Source organism: Equus przewalskii, chromosome 14 (genome assembly GCF_037783145.1).
Source record: "Equus przewalskii isolate Varuska chromosome 14, EquPr2, whole genome shotgun sequence".
NCBI classification, from domain to species: domain Eukaryota; kingdom Metazoa; phylum Chordata; class Mammalia; order Perissodactyla; family Equidae; genus Equus; species Equus przewalskii.
In genome coordinates, this window is record NC_091844.1 from 55,682,528 (window position 1) to 55,702,190 (window position 19,663).

Consider the following 19,663-nt stretch of genomic DNA (forward strand, 5'->3'; position numbering starts at 1 on the left):
AACACCACCTGTCATAAAGGGAAATGTGACAAAGGGGGAGACTGTAGTGGAAAGACACACTTTCCTAAGAGCCTTGAAAAAGAGACCCCTGGAGCTTGAGTTTCATTAACTTCATGATAAATTTGCTTCAGTTTTAGCTGCTTTTATTTTTACAAAAATAATCCATGCTTATCCCAACTAGTGAAGTCAACCAAAAGTTTATTTTTAAAAAAAAAGGCAAGGACAGGAAAAATGAAATAAATGCTCATTCAGAAAAAGGACAAATAGGAGGAGAAATACAGCAGTCACTTGTCCACAGCAATTCCAGAATCCTGCTAGGACAGGTATTGTGAAAGGTAAGGAAAGTTCTTCCCTTAAATCTTACTTTTTTTTCCAAGGTATTCCCTTGTCCGTTGTTCTCCATGACTCCTGGCTTTGCTCTTCTACAAGGAGATGTTGGAGAGTATACCTTTTTTTATAGGCTGCTCAGCTCACTTCCTACTAGTGCAAATATGAGATCCAAAGGTTACTTTCCAACTCAAATGACCAAGCATTTCTTGGAGAACATGATTCCCTCAAAAACTTGGTGGGCTTCTGATCTGTTTGCTTCCAGTCAGCAACATGGGCCAATAACCACATCCAAAGTTCTTTCTTACACATCATTCTCAAGCATGATTTATCTCTGCCTTCCTTCCCCAGTTCCTTTCTCTCTCAATTTAATGGGGTCTGTCTTCAGGCCATCAGACTTGGATGAGAAGACCACACTCTTAATCAGATCTTTGCTGTGAGTCTGGGTCTAAATGGACCTTTGTTACTCAAAGGTTTTAAATATTTTATTTCCTTTATGGGTGTCTAGAAGTCATCCGCTTTCTAATCTTTTAGCCCTCAAACTTACGGACTTCCTCTAATTCTCTTTTATTTCTGCTTACAAACTGGCCAATTCTTGCTTGAGCTTTTCTCTTTCTTGTAATGAGAAGAAAGTTAGCAAATAGTGGCCAACATACACTGTTACTCTAACTCTAACTCTCAAGTAATCCAACCTCCAGTATCTGTTTCCACACCATCCCAACCCAACTGCAAATTCAAAGTCACGTGTTTTAGTTCTTTTTTCCTTACAGCAGCATTCAACTTCAAGGTTTCATTTTTCTGTATTAGTGAAGATAGGCTGACTGCTACTATAAAAAGTGCCAAAATTTCAGTTGGCTTGATATAATAAAACTTTTTCACTCTTATCAGTATCCAATGTAGGTCTTCAGGAGACTCTGATCCATGAAGTCTTTCAGGGATCTAGGCTTCTTCTATCTGGGACTCCACTCTTTTCAGCCAGTGAAGAGGGGTGATGGTGGAAGAACATAAAGGATCAATCAGGACGCGTTTATAGTCCAGGCATGGAAGCGTATACCTCACTTTTGTCTACATTCTATGGGCCAGAACTTAGATGTATGACCACACGTAACTGCAAGGGAGGCTAGGAAATATAGTCTAACTGTGTAACCAGATGGAAGAGAGAAACATTTTGGTGACAACAAGCCAAATAGTTTCTGCCATACTCCTCTTCATAGCACTTATCAGAGTTATAATTTTTCATTTACTTGAGTGATTCTTCAACGAGTGTCTCACCATTAGATTGTACACTTACAAAGAGAGCTTTAGAATATAGCAGAGGTAGTACATCCCAGTGGTTAAGAGTGCAGACTCTGGGATCATACTGCCTAGACTCAAATCCCAACTCCACCACTTACTAGCTGTGTAACATTGGACAAATTACCTAATCTTTCTGTGCCTCAGTTTTTTCATCTGTGAAATGGGGATGTTACCATTTCTACTCCCTAGAGTTATTGAGGGAATGCAATGAGACAGTAGACATAAAGCCCTTAGAATAGGGCCCATTATGTTGTAAATACTCCGTAAGTGATTAGTTGCTGGTTTGGGGGGGGGGGGGACGGTTTTGAGGAAGATTAGCCCTGAGCTAACTGCTGCCAATCCTCCTCTTTTTGCCAAGGAGGACTGGCCCTGAGCTAACATCCATGCCCATCTTCCTCTACTTTATATGTGGAACACCTACCACAAGATGGCTTGCCAAGCAGTGCCATGTCCGCACCCGGGATCTGAACCAGTGAACCCCGGGCTGCCGAATCAGAACATATGCACTTAACCCCTGAGCCACCCGGCCGGCCCCTAGTTGCTGTTATTGTTATAAATGGGCTTGCATTGTGTCTTTTTTTTTTTTTTTAAGATTTGATTTTTCCTTTTTCTCCCCAAAGTCCCCCAGTACATAGTTGTATATTTTTAGTTGTGAGTCCTTCTAGTTGTGGTGTGGGATGCTGCCTCAGCATGGCTTGATGAGCCATGCCATGTCCATGCCCAGGATCCGAACCAGAGAAACCCTGGGCCACTGAAGCAGAGCTTGAGAACTTAACCACTCAGCCACAGGGCTGGCCTCCGTTGTGTCTGTTTTTGTTCACCATTATATACTTAGTGCCTATTGCAGAGTAGCTGTTCAATAAATATTTATTGAATATTGAACAAACATAAAATAACTCCGAAAACTAATCAGTCTGAATATTGGCTACAATATTCAGTTGAAACATTATTTAAACAACCAATGCCCAATGTTTTAAAGCAGCCAGTATTAATTTTTTTGTCTTATACTTATCAAGTTAGATCTTACAAACTGTCTAATTTTACCATAATAAAATGGAAGACTTAACACAAATTCCTCAAAATGAAAATATAGCTTACATTATCATCAAACAAGCATACATAAAAATCCAAATATACTAAACAGTTACCAATTACTGGGTAGTTATTTAGATTCTTCACTCCACCAAAGGATTTATCTTTAGATTATTTTCAATACAGAGCTCCTCTTGCTCCTCACTTTGAGCCCTTTACATACAATTTAATTCATGCAAATGTAAAACATACACCATTTTCCAGGAGTCCAATTATTACAAAAGGCAAAATATAGCTATATTGTCAACCTATGAAAACAGAAAACTAGTTTAAGAGGCAAAGGGTTTATTTGGGATCAAAGAATTGCAATTCAGGGAACATAGATTCAGGTAGAAGCAAAAATAGTGCAAGGATTACAGGAAAGGAACTCAGAGTTTTTATGGGAAAAAGGGAGGAAGATAAGGTAGGTTGTATTAAAGAAGAGTTTATTGGTGCTCGATGAGAGCTCAATGAGGCTAGGTTTGTACTTCATAGACTAGCTCGAGATTCAGTCATCAGGCAAAAGGGTAGATTTGTACTTCATGGATTGGTTAGCAATTTGGTCATCAGCAAAGTCCAGTTTCATCAGTCCTTGCAAACAGGATATTCTTGTCCTTACTGACTTCTTGGAATGTTGGCAGTTCGGCCCAATTTGGAGGATAAAGAAAACAAGACGTGCAAGGCAATTCCTCTGAAATGGCTCCTCCAGCTCTATTTTAATATGGCCCCACTGATGTCATCTTTCACAATATGAAATAATAAAAATTTAAAACATTCTTTTCATACACAGAATCTTAACTCTACTTGTAGTTACCTTCCCCTCTATGTCAAAATGAGTTTATTTATTGTGAGAGGTGTTTCAGAAGACTTGTGAAGACACGCAACACCCATTGTCAAAGACTTGACATAAGATTTGAAGAAAAATAAAAATTCCTGTACTAATTTCTTTGTCTTGCTCTCATTAGCCAGATGACCTTAAAAGGTAACTATAAACGCTTTCTGGATTCTTGACTCTCTCCCTCAGACATTTTTAAAGGGTTGTCAAGAGTAATTAAGTTCTTTTTAAAGTATGCTGGGCTTTCTGCTCCTTTTATTTCATTGTTTTAATGTTATTTTTAAAACTAAGCCCTGTAGTCATAGAATTGTGTAGATTGTATAAACCTATAGTCCACATAAGCATAAGTATGATAGAGAAAAAAAAACTTAAATGTTTTTCTTTGGACTTCAAAATCAGAAATTAATAATATCTGAGTGGAAAAAAAAGGGTTCTTTGTTTTTATAATATGTTTAACATAAGGTAGTATGTGAAAGAGCTCCAAAATCTGTAAGAGGCTAAATGGCAATGTTGTTCAACCTTCTAACTGTAAAAAATGCCTAGGGATAACTTTAAAATTACTGCAAGAGGAAAAAAAATAGAGTGTGGGAGGATATGCTCCAAAGTGTTAAAAATTGGTTACCTCTGGAAAATGAAATTGAGTGGGGAAAGGAAAAGGTGGGAGAGATATAGGGGATTTCATTTTTATATTATTTTAATCATTTTATTAATGTGTTAATTTTCAAAAACCATTACAGATGCAAAAACGGAAGATATGTTGCAGTGCATATTAATTCACACACTCACCCACAAACCCTATCTGTAAAGATTGGTTTAAAAATATCATGCTTATTAAACAACTCTTGTACTAGTGTTGGCATGATTGTTATCTTTCACCTTTCACTTACGGACCTCAGAAAAGAATCAAGCAATTAGCAGTGTTGTACACTCTTGGCAAGAGCTTATGAGACTAAAACCTGTCCTGTGGGGATCACCAAACACACCTCACTTAGAGGATTTGCTGCATGGATGCATGAGTAGGTGAATGAACACTGACTGAGGTTAATTTTGGTAGCTCTGATGGTGCCATTCATGATTAGCAGAAAGAAGAGACCAAGCCTGGACTGCAGAGCTAACTTTTCCTGGTGCTGACACAGAATTTACGTCATGAAGTGGAATTTAAACTTGCTGAGATTGTAGAACCAACTTTAAAGTTTCTTTCTATGCGCTAGAGCTTTACCACATTTACTGGACATTGGGCAAGGCTTAAAAATAATAGCTAATAATTTTCATCTGTCCACCATAACTATATACTTTTTCCCCACAAGGAAATCATAGCAGCCTCTCACAAAATTGAAACTCTGCAGGGAAATATTTTTAAATAGCAATGTTATAGTGGAAAGCAGCCAATCAGGGAAATTCGACTCTCAAAATTAATAACACAGGAAGTTCTTTACTTGCAAATAAAATATTTCCAAAAGGTCATTTGTAAGTCAGCTATTTGAAATTAGGAACGATGCAATAAATGGTGCTTAGATTGCTACTTAGCCCCCAAAAAATGTAGCATGCCGATCCCAACCTGCCTGTGTTAAAACCGCATTGATGACAACCTTACTTAAGGTTTTGAACCAGACAGGTCTGTAATTGAATATCGTCCATTATAAGCATCAGTGAGTTGATGTTGCAACCTAAATACATCTTATAACACCATTCCAACTTTTAAAGATCTGACTTACAAATGCCCTAGGAGGTAGGTTTTATTATTCCCATTTTTCAGACTAGAAAAATCAATCTCAAGAGAAAACAATTAGAAAGTGAGAAAATCAGGGTTTGAACTCATATCAGTCTGCATCTGAAGGTCAAGTTCTTTTCACTGCACCAGTTTGCCTCTTCGTCTCATTGGAATTCTATTGTGGAGATCCTTGAATGCCAGGCTGAGACATCTATCAACAATGTAGTTTTAGCAGCAAATGATGTGATCAAAGTGTTGCTACAGGAAAATTAACCTGTGGGTGAATAAATTGGAGGAGGCACTGGAAGTGAGGAATGCTGTTGCAGTGGAGGGGTAGCTACAGAAAGCTCCAAGAAGAAAAGCATGTAAAGGAAACAACAAATGAATGAACAACAAACAAAACCCTCACAGACCTGGATGACTGATTACCTTAGAAGCTGAGGGAGAGGAAGGAGAAAAAGAAGTTATTTAAGTGCTGGCCCCGTGATGGAGAGAATGATGGAGGCATTAAATGCACATGGGAACTTACAGAAATGAGGTGATCAGAGAAAAGAAGATATAGTGGTCAATTGCCATTTTTTGGTTGGCTTGAATCTGAAAGCCTTCCCTTTTGTGGGAAGCTAAAGGGAATCAGAGGTCATCTTTGGCAGCTGGGGCCCATGCACATGACCTAGACCAATTGAATGCTCCAGCCCAGGTCTTTTAATCTGGGAGGAAAGACACAAAAACTAGCAGTTAGGGACCAGGCTAGAATTGAAAACCAGCATTGATTGTGTGTGGGAGAGGAAAGGGAGACAGCCAGCTCCAGGGCAGCATCCTCAACAGCTTCCTCCTATGGGGTTAATTTGGCTGTGCTCTCTGTGCCCTAGACTGCCTGGGATCCTGCCCATTTTCCATGCTTGGTCCTCTGGCTTCCCTGTCGACCAGTGAGCTACCTGATATCCTCCCAGTGAATTCATTTTCTGCTTGAGTTGGCCAGAGTGGGTTTCTGTTGTTTGCAGTTCAGAACCCTGTATGGTACAAACACTGGCTTCAGTTTTAAACAGATTGTGCTTGGCTTCATGACCAGATGCCCAGATGGAAACCTCCAGCACACAGTTCAAAATGTGGGATTAGAGTTTAGGAGAGGGTTGGGTCTGGGAATACAGATTTAGGGTACTACCAAATAGAACCAATGGTTTAAGCCATGAGAAATCATCAAGGGAAAAGATTTGAGAGAGAAAAAAATGGAAGTGAGCAAAGTGTAGAACCTGAGTGACCACCAGTATTTAGGAGGCAAGAGAACAAGTCAGGGAAGAAGCAATAAGAGGCATAGGAGGCAAATCACACTAGTGTCATACCACAGAACCCAAAGGAACGGAGACTAAAAAAAGTGATGGAAACAGAATGTTATTAAATGATACAGAATCCGAGGAAGATGAGAACTGAGAAAAGGGCACTGGATATAGTGATTAGGAGGTCACTGGTCTTCAGAGAGCTGTTTTATCACAATGGTGGGAAAGGAAATCAGGTGTAGGAAGATAAAAACCGAGAGGGTGGTGTGAAAGCTGAAGGAGAAAACATAGGCTACAGTTCAAAGAAGTTTGGCAGGATTTCGTGTGTCTTGTTCACTGCTGTATTCCCAGCTCCTAGAAAAGTACCTGGTATATGGCAAGTGCTCAATAAATACTTGTTAAATGAATGAATAAAGGAGAGCAGAAGCAGAAAATTAACTTGATCTGAAGTATGGTAAAGTGGAAAGTTGTTTGGCTGTTTTTTAAAACTTTTTATTAAGATTATGATAGTTTACAACCTTGTGAAATTTCAGTTGTACATTATTGTTAGTCATGTTGTAGGTACACCACTTCACCCTTTGTGCCCTCTGCCGACCCCCCCCTTTCCCCTGGTAACCACCAATCAGTTCTCTTTGTCTATATGTTTAACTTCCACCTATGAGTGGAGTCATACTGAGTTCGTCTTTCTCTATCTGGCTTATTTCACTTAACATAATACCCTCAAGGTCCATCCACGTTGTTATGAATGGGATGATTTTATCCTTTTTTACAGCTGAGTAGTATTCCAGTATATACATATACATATATATATATATATATACACCATATCTTCTTTATCCAATCATCAGTTGATGGGCACTTAGGTTGCTTCCATGTCTTGGCTAGTGTAAATAATGCTGTGATGAACATAGGGGTGCGTAAAGTGGAAAGTTTTTAGAATTGGGGGTACCTGAGTATGCTTGCAAGTCAGGGTTACTAAGTCATCTCTCCCACTTCCTCTTGGTGCTGGAGAATCTGATTTCCTAGACTCTCCACCAGTTACCTGCTAGATGCTTCTTCCCCACCCCATAATACCATCCTCCTTACTCTGCTATTCAGTTTGTTTGTACTATGAGCTAATATAATCACCATTCCTTAGATAACAATCTCTCATCCTTATTAATTTCTTATTCTCTTCAGAAAATTCTATTCCTTCTACTAATTTGTGTCCACACAGAGATAAGTCAAATATTCTTCATCTATGTTTAGTTTGCCCCATACCACCGTGGAGCTTCAGCGAGCTGCTGTAGGTGATCTGATAAAACTAAGTCTGATTAACTAGAAACTTAATTTCCTGTGTACCATTATATGATATCTCAATTCCGCATTTTTAGAAATTCATTACTTTACAATCCTTTAAAACACCAAATTGTAAGTCTAATAACCAAATGACCAAATGCAGTATCAAAACATTGAAAAGAAATCTTATAAAAGCAAAAAGTGAAAATGGCTTCTGGTTGAAGGTCAAGAAATGGAACATTGCCAGCACCCCAGAAGCCCCCCCAGTGACCTTCTTGAACACAACTCTCCCTCCCTTTTAGAGTTGACCATCTAACTTTTGTGATAATCATTTCCTTGTTTTTCTCTATTGTTTTGTCACAAGCGTGCATCCCTAAACAATGTGTTGTTTAGTTTTGCCCTTTCTTTTGAACTTTATTAAATGGAACAACATAATATGTAAAAAAAAAAAAAAAAAAGGCTTCTGGTTGAAATAATAATAAACATAAAATATAAGATTTATTTTATTTCGTTTTTCGTCTTTCTCTCTCCTAATGTCAGAGTCTATGAGTAGAGAACAGGCATTTAAAAAATAAATTGTAACTAGAAACGTAAGAAGTCATAAGTGGTTCTCAAGTGCAGTGAAACACTTGGACTATAATAATAAGATTAAAGACCTGGAGTTTCCCCACCCCTAGTTTATGGTTTTTTATGGATGTAATTAAAGCACGTAAAGCCTTTCAATGGATTTAAGAAGCACTTTCCTTTGCCTGCAGACTTTAGGGAGGCAGTCTTCGAGTGCCTACCAAGGTGCATCAGAGGAGTAAGCTCTATGGGTGTTATTGTATTAATTTGCCTTTAGGCTGTCTGAAATTATTTTTGAAAAAATACAGAAAGAAATATAAAATTAATAATTTGATCTGGATCACATCAATCTCTTTAGTTTCTTTTCTTAATAATTTTATGTGCATGTACATGCAAACAGAATGCATGTATGCACACGTACATGTGTGTCTCCAGATAGGTCGTCGAGAGGCTTTTTGTATCATTTCTTCTCCTCCTTCTAGTCTAAGACTTGGTTTTGTCCACACTGAGTGCTTGATCAAGGTGTGAATGGTCTGCAGTAGCAGAGCATTTCCAGTTGCATAGGCCGAACATGCTCATCATCAAAGTCCTCCCAGTCACAAGAGGGCTTTTCCATCCCTAGGTACCTGGGGACTCGAACTTAACTGAATTGTCATTTCCAGGTAAGGCCTCCCTGGCCACTTCCCCTTAATTTAAACTCTGATGGTTGAAGTTTTGAGAAGATCTATGAATCTGTTAGTCTACAAACTAAAATGATATGAGATTACCTCAGACTTGAAACTTTCATTCCAAAATGGTGGCATTTTTGCACCAGCCTATGTGGTGAGACATGACTCAGGTACAGACAGTCCATGGTGTGAGATGGGCCATTCTCACCCAAAAGTGAGAAGCCACTCCTGTGGCAGGGCCCTAGGGGCCTCCCAGGGCCAAAGGTGTGGAAAAGGCATCTTCTCATCAGTGCAGAGCAATTGCCAGTCTCAACCATCCAGTATCCTGCACAAAACCAGGCTCACGGTTTTGTGACATGATCAGGCATTTCACAAAGGAAGATATACAAATCGCCAATAATTCTGTATAAGAACAAGAACATTTAAAAAGCAGTACAAATTAATGTGAGAAGATACGATTTGCCAGAAATGAAATTGGGAAAGTTTTTTTTTAATAAGACAATTTAGCGTAGATGAGGAGGCAGGCAAACAGGTACTCTTATATACTGCTAATACAGTACGTAAAGTGATCAACATTTCTATTAGTAGTATTACAATATAATAATAATATAATAGCATGTTATACTATTTATCAAAAGCCCTAAAGTGTGACTACCTTTAATTCAGAAATTCTCGTTGAGAAATTTGCCCAAGGAAATAGTCAGAGCTTTGTACAAAGATTTATCACCAATAATTCTCCTCACAATATTATTTTTTAATAGTTCAAAATCAGAAACAGCCTACACATGAAACAAGATGATCATAGTTAAATAAATTTGCTATATCCGTAGGTTAGAATAGTATGCAGCTATAAAAATCATATTATTAAAAAAAAATTAGGTAATGCGGGACCACGTTGATGACATTTTATTAAACGACAAAAAGGAGATTACAAAATAATACTACTGTATTACAAAAGAGATGATTGTGTCTGTACAGATCTATGGATAAAAGAGTGAAAGAAATATCTAACAAAAGGTTAATAGTGGTAATCTCTGTGTTCCAGCATTATGGTGATTTTTATTTTAGACTTTGTACTTTTTTCTATCTCTACAATGCACACGCATTACTTTGGTAGTCAGCAACAGTGTTGTTCAAAACCAGCAAGAGGAAACGTATAGCCCTAGCCCAGGTTTCCTTCATGATTTAGTGAGGATTCAGGAGATGCAACTAAACATTTTGTTTAGCTTTCATTTCTGCTCAGTGGAGGATTTGTGATGTCAAGTGTTTAAAGTGCATTGTGGACTTCTAGAGAACTACTTCCCATGATTTCATGACGTCAGAGAAATTGAACAGCTTGTATACATGGCTTCCCTGACCCACACTTCCCATTTGGGAGCAGGGTCAGCAACAGGGTAGATGTTTCCAAGTGGACTGTGCTCTGTAGGTTCCTGCCCACCTAGGGTGCTGGGGACTCTGAGCTGCTCATGATTATCTTTGAACTGAGGGGTGCACTTAAGGGTGAGCCAGGATAGCTGGTGTCAGGACATCACTTGTAATGTTCCTCTCACGGCTATAACATCAAATCTGCACTGAAACTCTTCATGTTCTAGTGGACAACATTAGACAGGTCAGTCTGGTCCTGTAAGTGGTCTCCACGTCCCCGTCATGTTTTCCCGTCACTATTCCCCAGAATGATATTTAAAGTCATGGTCATTGTAAGCATGTTATGTAAGACCTAGTAAGGCATTTACCTAGAGCCAGGATACCTACTTGTAGGGGTAAACTTGAGAGTTGGAAACAAGGCTTTCCCTCATCATGCCACCAGAAGATGGATTATTTCTCCTTGCCTTCAAAGTAGAAAGGAGAGAACTAAGAATAAGCTCCCTTTGAGAGAAGCTAGAGTGTTCTCTTTGTAAGGAATATTGATGTTTCCTCACAGCCAAACCTGCTAAAGAAAGACTATTGCAAAAGTAAAGAAAGGCAATTCTTTTGATATGGAAATTGAGACACATTTTCTTGGTGCAATCCCTTGGCAACAAGCAAATGCCTTCCTGTCTCTTTCATATTCAGCCTCTTTAAGTGAGCACAACTCATCCCTCAAATGTGTAAGTCACCACACGAAGAGGTGGTAAAATGGACACCCATACAATTCTGGGGGGATAGGCGTGCAGTGGTTATGGAATCCTTCTGGGTATGATCTTTCTAACGGGCAGTGTGTCAATCTATATTAAAAGCCTCAAACTGTTCATATTATTTGCCACAGAAAATACACTTCTGAGAACTTATCTTAAGAAATAATTTTTTTTAATATGCAAAGAAGAATATGTAAGAATGTTCACTACAGCGTTATTTAGAAAAGTGAAAAACTGTAAAAAAATTCTAATAATTGGAATCAGTTCAATAAATCATAGCGTAATCATCGCTATAGGGCATTAAGTAGCCATTATTCATTACATACTTGTTATGTACTTGAATAATATTTAAGGATACTAAGAAGGGCTCATCATATAAAGTTAAGTGAAAAAGTATATACTGTATAAAAGTGAAAAAGTATATACTATAAACCCAACATTGATACATATCCTACACACATTTGTATGTGTGTATGTAAATATATATATACATGTAAGAGTGAGAGATTCTCCAGATTTCCCAGCCTTACTGGATTTCCTTCCTTTCTTTTACTATAATCCTACTCTCCACCTTGTATGACCACAAGAAGTCCAGTCCTCTCTCTGGGTATTTCTGAGAATCTCCAGCAAGTGTTTACATATTCCCCAATCTATGCTGGTTATCACTGGTTGCCTTACTCTCAGTAGCCCTGCTCTAGGACTCTTACCAAATCACCTCTGGCCATCTCTTCATGGCTTTTCCAGCTGGCTGTCACGCTCTAATATCCATCTTACAATGCAATGTGAAAACCTTCTTTCTGTTTCCCAAATGCAGTTAATATAAGGCTGCAATTTTAACACTTTATGAAGTCTTGAGGATTACATAAGGGAATTACAGTGCAGAAAAAGAAAACTTAAAATTAGATATCGGATATCACTGCTCTGAAAGTTCCCCTGTAAGGCTCTTCCCAGGGGCTCCCACCTGGCAGTCCCTCTCCTTAGCTCTCAGCCTGCCACTGTGATGCTGAAGCTTGCCCCACCCTCTTGGATAGGAATCTCCTCTTCTGACCATCCTGGAGACCACAACTTCTTATTTACAGAAGAAACGAGACATTGCAATAATGTGGACAGAGTATATTTGCCCTCAGTAAAAATAGCTCTTTGCATTGTTAAACAGAAATCTCAGCATTTCCATCTAAAACATCTGTATTTAGATTACTCCACGTGTTCAGGGCTTCCCCAAGAACAACTGGTTACCACTTATTTTGGATCCTTAAGAACATAAAAACAGTTGTCACTGAAGACAAAGTCCCACCTCCCATCCTTAGAACATTCAAGAAAAAATTTAAAAATTTTGGAATGCAGTTTCAGATACGTAATAACAAAAAACAGTAAATAGGTTCTCACTATGTACCAGGCACTATATTAAGCAGTGAACATATATTAACTCATTAATCTTCATGAGACTCCTCTATGGTAAATGCTTTCATTAATATTCCCATATGGGTGAGGAAATTAAGATGGACAACAGTTAAATAAATTGCCCAAAGTCACAGAGTCAGAAAGTGGTGAAGCAAGGCTATTGCCAGGTAGTCTCACTCTAGGGATTTAACCACTCTTAGCTACTATGTTATACTGCCCCGCAGGATGGGAGGAAGGGAAGAAATGAAAAGTCAAGGAGGGAAGGACGTGCTGCAAAATGGTGATGATTTTTTTGTGTGTGTTCTTCAAATTGTGTAAAAGGAACTTTACCTTCAGAATTGGGAACTAGAATTTATATGTACATCATCTATATCCATATCTATATCTATATCATCTATATCTATGAATGTGTTGGGGAGAGAAACAAAAAGTCACTCTAGGCATTGCACCCTCATCTCCCTAATTCTCACTGACCCCTCCTACTTAACCACGATAGGAGACATCTTTTCTCTAAGAAACACTGCTTGCTTATGTGAATAGGCCCCCCAGGGGACGATATTTGTGCTCTATGACCTCATGCCCTGGCTTTAGTTGACTGAACTAGGAGACTACATGACTCACTTCAACCACTACAATTTTCTTACCTGAAGATTTCAGATTGGAATTGAGAGACATCCAGTAAATCTGGGTTAGTGTCTTGTACAGAGGACATATGTGGTCAGAGTAGGTTAACTGCTATAACAACCAGTCACCAAATTTCAGTAGCTTAAGTTTATTTCCCAATCATGTCACAGTTCAATCTAGGTCAGCGGAGATGGGGAAATGCTATGCTCCACAAATTTTACCAAGTACTCAGGCTTTTTCCATCTAGTGACTCAACTATCCTCTAAGGCCTTAGTCAAAGAAAGAAAGAGAGGACGGAGGAGTGCAGAGTAGATTGTTTTAATTTGTCTGGCCTGGAAATAGTATGTATCACTTCTGCCCACATTCTGCTGGCCATAACTCATCATATGACCCCACCTAACTGCAAAGGATGCTAGGGAATGTAGTTCAGTTGTACGATCAGAAAGAAAAGAAAACGGGTAGGTGACCATCCAGTTAGTCTCTGTCACAAAATATACTTTGTGTGTGTGTGTGAGGAAGATTGGCCCTGAGCTAACATCTGTCAGTCTTCTAGAGGACTCTGTCACCGCATGGCTTGACAAGCAGTGCTATGTCCCTGCCCAGGATCTGAACCTGAGAACCCTGGGCCACTAAAGCAGAGAGTGTGAACTTAACCACTACACCACCAGGCCGGCCCCAATAATGTATAGGTTTTGACCTGTGGAGTTCATAGTCTGTCTACTGTGTGCATGAAAAAGCTAAGAAAGCTAATTTGCAGAGAAACAAGAATGAAGCAGAGTTCCACGGGGGAGCAGAGATGAGAGCCTGAGAGAGAGAGGAGAGAGTTATATGGTTTTTCCTGGCTTTCCACTTTGTGTCACTATTTTTTTTGTTTTGCTTTGTTATGTTTTCATATATATATAATTTTTGTAATAACAGCTTTATTGTGATATAATTCACATGGCATAAAATTTAACCTTCTAAAGTACACCAGTTGGGTGGTTTTTAGTATATTCAGAGTATTGCAACCATCATCACTATCTAGTACCAGAACACTTTTATCCCCCCCAAGAAGAAACTCCAGGCCCATTAGCAGTCACTCTCCATTCCCCATTCTGCCTATCCTCTAGCAACCACCAATCTACTTTCTGTCTCTATGCATTTACCTATTCTAGACATTTCATATAAATGGAATCACACAATATATGGCCTTTTGTGTCTAGTTTCTTTCACTTACTCAAGGTTCATCCATGTCAAAGTATATATCAGAACTTCATTTTCTTCATGACCGAATAATATTCCATTGTGTGGATATATCAATTTGTTTATCCATTCACCAATTGATTGACATTTCAGTCGTTTCCATTCTTAGTCTATCATGAATAATGCTGCTATGAACATTGGTGTACAAATTTTTGTGTGCATGTGTTATCACAGGAGTGGAATAGCTGGATCATATGGTAACAACTCTATGATTAACATTTTGAGGAAGTGACACTAGTTTTTGAGAGTCCTGGCTGCCCTTGAGCTACTTAGCATCCTTCACATGAATACTTGAATTTCCTTTTTTTTCCTTCTTTAATCAACTTGACTTAGTTTCAATAATACTATTTGCAACCTCAAGAGCCTTAACAAAGTCACCCATTCCTGTTGCTTCTGATTTAAACTTTCCTGATTCCTCAGTCCCCTTTATTTTGGCTCTGTTTTTGCCTGCCTATTTGATAATGCTTTAGTTTGGCTTTTCTTGGCCACAAGTATCAGGCACTCATTCCAGTTAGCTCAAGTATAAGAACTTTAAGAAAAATACATAAGATAATGGAAGCTTTCAGAAACCCAAAAACAGGAACTATAATGGGCTGGCTTCAGAGAAACTAGTGCTAAAAGCTAGTTCTCAATTTGAAGTGGCTATATAGACCTCACCAATAGAAATTCACGGGTGTTCATGGTATTTCATCATTATATACTTCAGCCATTCTCCTTTTTGTCCTGCTACTAACTAGTAACTTCCCTCTTCACTTTCATGCCACCTCTCTAAGACAGGGACTCTGATGGGTCCAGCATCTCTTTTCATATGTGGCTACAGGTCATGAGATTCATGCCAATCTATGGATTGACTACCCTTGAATCAAGTGCCCACCTCTTGTCCCATCAGCCATGGGAACAGAGATCTGGATCACATGGTACAAAACAAGGCTCTTGGGCCTACTTCTTCGGCAGGGACCAGGGATGAGAGCAGTTTCCAATAGATGATACTGGGGCAGGAGGGCATGGTGATTGATTTTTTGGTGTGATTGATATTTTTAATGCAAAATGGATCACTTGTTTTTAAATCAACTTCTCTCTTTGGTCTTAGCAATTCTGCCAGGATATAGTTTTCTGTATTCAACCTCCAGGTTTATGTATCATAATTAAGGTAAGACAAGCGCATGATCCCATCCCAACGCAGTCCATGCTTGCTCAACTAACTCCCCGTGGGAGGAGTTGGGTTAGACATATGTGATAGCGGCAATTCGTCCCCTTGGATGCTGTGAAGAGTAAAGGATTAGAAAAGAGTCCCTGAGAAGACCCTATTTCCTGTTCCCATCAGAGCTCCCCCAACTCTCTCCCTATCTTCTACCCTATTTCCTGAAACGTAAAGAGTTGGAGCTGCAGCAAAGTCTCAAAGAGTATAGCAAGTTGTCCAGAATTGCCAGGTTTACTTTCAACATGTCACTACTAGAACAGAACAGAAAGCTGCTTGAGCCAAAACTTAAGCTTTGGGATGGGTAGAAAATTGGCTTTAAGTACTTTCTTTCTGGGGCCGGCCCAGTGGCGCAGTGGTTGAGTTCGCACATTCTGCTTCGCTGGCCGGGGATTCACTGGTTCAGATCCCAGGTGCAGACGTGGCACCGCTCGTCAAGCCATGCTGTGGTAGGCGTCCCACATATAAAGTAGAGGAAGATGGGCAGGGATGTTAGCTCAGGGCCAGTCTTCCTCAGCAAAAAAGAGGAGGGTTGGCAGCAGATGTTAGCTCAGGGCTAATATTTCTAAAAAAAAAGTACTTTCTTTCCATAAGGACAGAACCCAGGGATAGAAGTTGATTTATATAAGTAAAAATGTAGGTTTTAGTATGTTAGAATGAGCAATAACTTTTGAAATGAAAACTTAAACTCTTATCATTAATATAAGAACTTTCCAGAATATTAAATTACATGCATATGTATAAATATTTTTTCCATTAACAAAGCAAAAAATTTTTAAAACCTATTCAGTTTTATAAAATCTTCCATTTAGAAAGATGTTCTGATTTCTAAAGAGAGTAGGCCCATAGAAGTAATTTTACTTCTTATTCCTCTGCTTTTTTTTAATATGCTTCCCTGTGGCTAATGTCAAGTGTGGATTTGCCAGATTGTCTGGACATACTCCAAAATAAATATCTCACCCATATCTTAAAGAAAAAGGCATTTAGTATGCACATGTCTAAAAGCTAAAGTAGCTTGGGGGTAGGGATGGGGGCAGTGATGGAGGACAGAGGAGGCACGGTTTCATATTTTACTAGCAAACTTTCGACTAGACTTGCTGAACCTGAGCAATTTAGGAATTTGAGTTGGCCAAGTCAGTTGTGGAAGACTCACACGCAGCAGGAATTGGAAAAAGAAAAGATTATTTGCATGAGTTTTGCACTACTTAATTGGATACACACTGTTCCATAACCGGGCACAACACAAACATGTTTGTTTCCTTTAAGGCTGTCTGCTGACCTGCATTGTGAGTTTGCTCAGCGGGCCAGCATAGCACAGAGAGGCAGAGTTGAGAGCCCAGACTCAGGGCCTCTGAGGGCAAGTGCAGGTACCGTCACTTGACAGGCTTTCTCAACGCTGACTGGCTGTTGTCAGGAGCTGACTCTCGGTAGTTTCAGGTGTCAGGTTGATTTAGCAATCTGTGGCCCTTTAGATTACTTGTATATTCCTAAGTGTATTCCAAAGAGGCTGAATTCCCGTCTACAATGTAGGTGTAAAATGTGACAAGATGAGGCTCAAAGGGTCTTATTGAAGCGAGGCCACTGATTTAGAACAGAGAAGGGAGATGTAGAGTGTGGACAAAGGTAAAGAGTATGGACTTGGGAGACAGACTGCTTGGGTTGGAATCCCAGCCCTCATTTTCTGAGCCATGTGATCTTGAGTAAGTTACTTAACCTCTCTGTACCTCAGTTTCTAATCTGTAACATGGGGATTAAATAGCCCTACTTGAATAGCATCATTAAATGAGCTGACATTTTAAAGATGATTAGGACATTGTGAGACAAGTAGTAAACGATATGCATGTTTGTTAAATACATAAAGTGAAATATACTGATGGCTGGTGAAGCTTGTGTTGATCAACTCCAAAACTCTGTATTCTCAGATGAGAAAGGGCTGAATGCTAGAAACAACCCAAATTGAGACATATCTAAATAAACTACATGTGTTTTACTGTGAAACACCATACTAGCCACTTTTAAAATGAGGTACATCTATACGTATTGCTGTGGAATAATCCCTAAGATATATTGTTAAAGAAGCGAGCAAGTCCTCATATGACTTATGTAGGAGTAATTATGAGAACTAGCACTTATTCAGTATTTTCCATGCATCGGGCAATTTTAAGAGCTTTACACACATTAACTCATCTTATCTCCATACAAGGAAGGTACTAGTTTTTTCCCCATTGTGGAAATTATGAGAAAACTGAATCTCAGAGAGGTTAGGTAATTTGTCTGAGGTCACCCAGCGGGTAGGTAGGTGAACTGAGACTTGAATTCAGATGGTCGTGTTCCAGTGTTCATTTATTAATCACTATGTTAAACTACTCTCTCAGTGGTAAAATCCCGTTGTGTACAAATAAAACTATATACATATAAATAGAAATACATATCTTTAAAAACAACACAAAACAAGGTCTGGAAGCATAGACACAAACCCTTAATCCCTAAGGAGAGGAGTGGGATCGAATGGGGTCAGGTGGAGGCAGATGCTTAAGGAGAAGAGAGGCTTTCACTTTTTATTATATGTACTTGTATTTTGTTTGAATTATTTGGTGTAATACAAGTATGAATTCATATATTGCTTTTGGAATTAAAAAATAATTATGAAATAAATGAATTTATTTTGGTTAACAAATAATTGTGAAGGACTTACTCTATGCCAGGCAATGTTCTTAGTGCTCTACAAATATTAAATAACTTAATTCTCTCAAAAAAACCCTCCATTTTGCAGATGAGGAAACTGAAGTACATATCACACAGTTGGTAGGAGGCCAAGCTGGGATTTGAACCCAGAGAGTCTGGCTACCGATTCTGTGCTCTTAGTCATGATACTATATTTGTATACAAGTGTGAGCTGAGCCCTGAACCAATGATCCTCGTGCATTTTCCAGTGCTAGACTAGGCTACCACCCACTCTACGTCATGGGGAACACTCTTTAGTCAGGTGGTCAGAAGGACAGGCTCTGGAATCACACAAACATGGACTTGAATTCCATCTCTGCTATTTCTAGCTTTGTGACCTTGGGCCAGTCATGTAACAATTTTGATCTCAGTATCTTCAGCGGTAAAATGGATGTAATAATAGTTACTATCTCATTAGGTTGTTAGGATTAAGAAACATTAGTATACATAGAGTGCTTAGCACAGAATCTGGTACACAGCAAGAAATAAATTAATGTTAATTATTGCTATTATAATCATTAGTTTATTATCTAGGCATCCCCTTTCCAATTCCCATTAAGGTTGGAAGTAGGCTTTTTCTCCCATCTTTATTTGGGACACAAAGGCACGTACTTTTGATCCAGCTCTCATTGTAAGGAATTTGCCCATTGATGTGCTTGGAAAAAGTACACTCAGGTACATGTATAAAGATGTTCATCGACATGTTGTTTGTTCAAACAATGAGCTGGAACCGCCTAAACATCCATCATTAGGTAACTAACTAAATAAATTTTGATATATCCAAATGAGGACTAACATTTAGGGATCCTGAGTAGGCCCAATAAACAGCAGCCTTCTTCCCTGCTCAGATCCTGAACAAACTGAGAAATAAAACAAAGGAGTGGCAGGGCCAGCCTGGTGGTGCAGCGGTTAAGTTCGCACATTCTGCTTCGGCAGCCCGGGATTTGCAGGTTCAGATCCTAGGTGCGGACACATGCACGGCTTATCAAGCCATGCTGTGGCAGGCATCCCACATATAAAGTAGAGGAAGATGGGCAGGGATGTTAGCTCAGGGCCAGTCTTCCTCAGCAAAAAGAGGAAGATTGGCAGCAGATGTTAGCTCAGGGCTAATCTTCCTCAAAACACACACACACACACACACACACAAACAATGGAGTGGCAGATGAAGGCCTACATATTTCTGATAAAATGCCAGATTAGATGCAGTACCATATGCCCTTTCATATTAAGGGAGAGACAGATAGACTTCTTACTATTGAAACCCAGTTTTGGGTAACCCAGTTCTGCCCACTTCTGAGGAAACAAAAGGCATACTCCCTAAAGGCAACTCAATCCC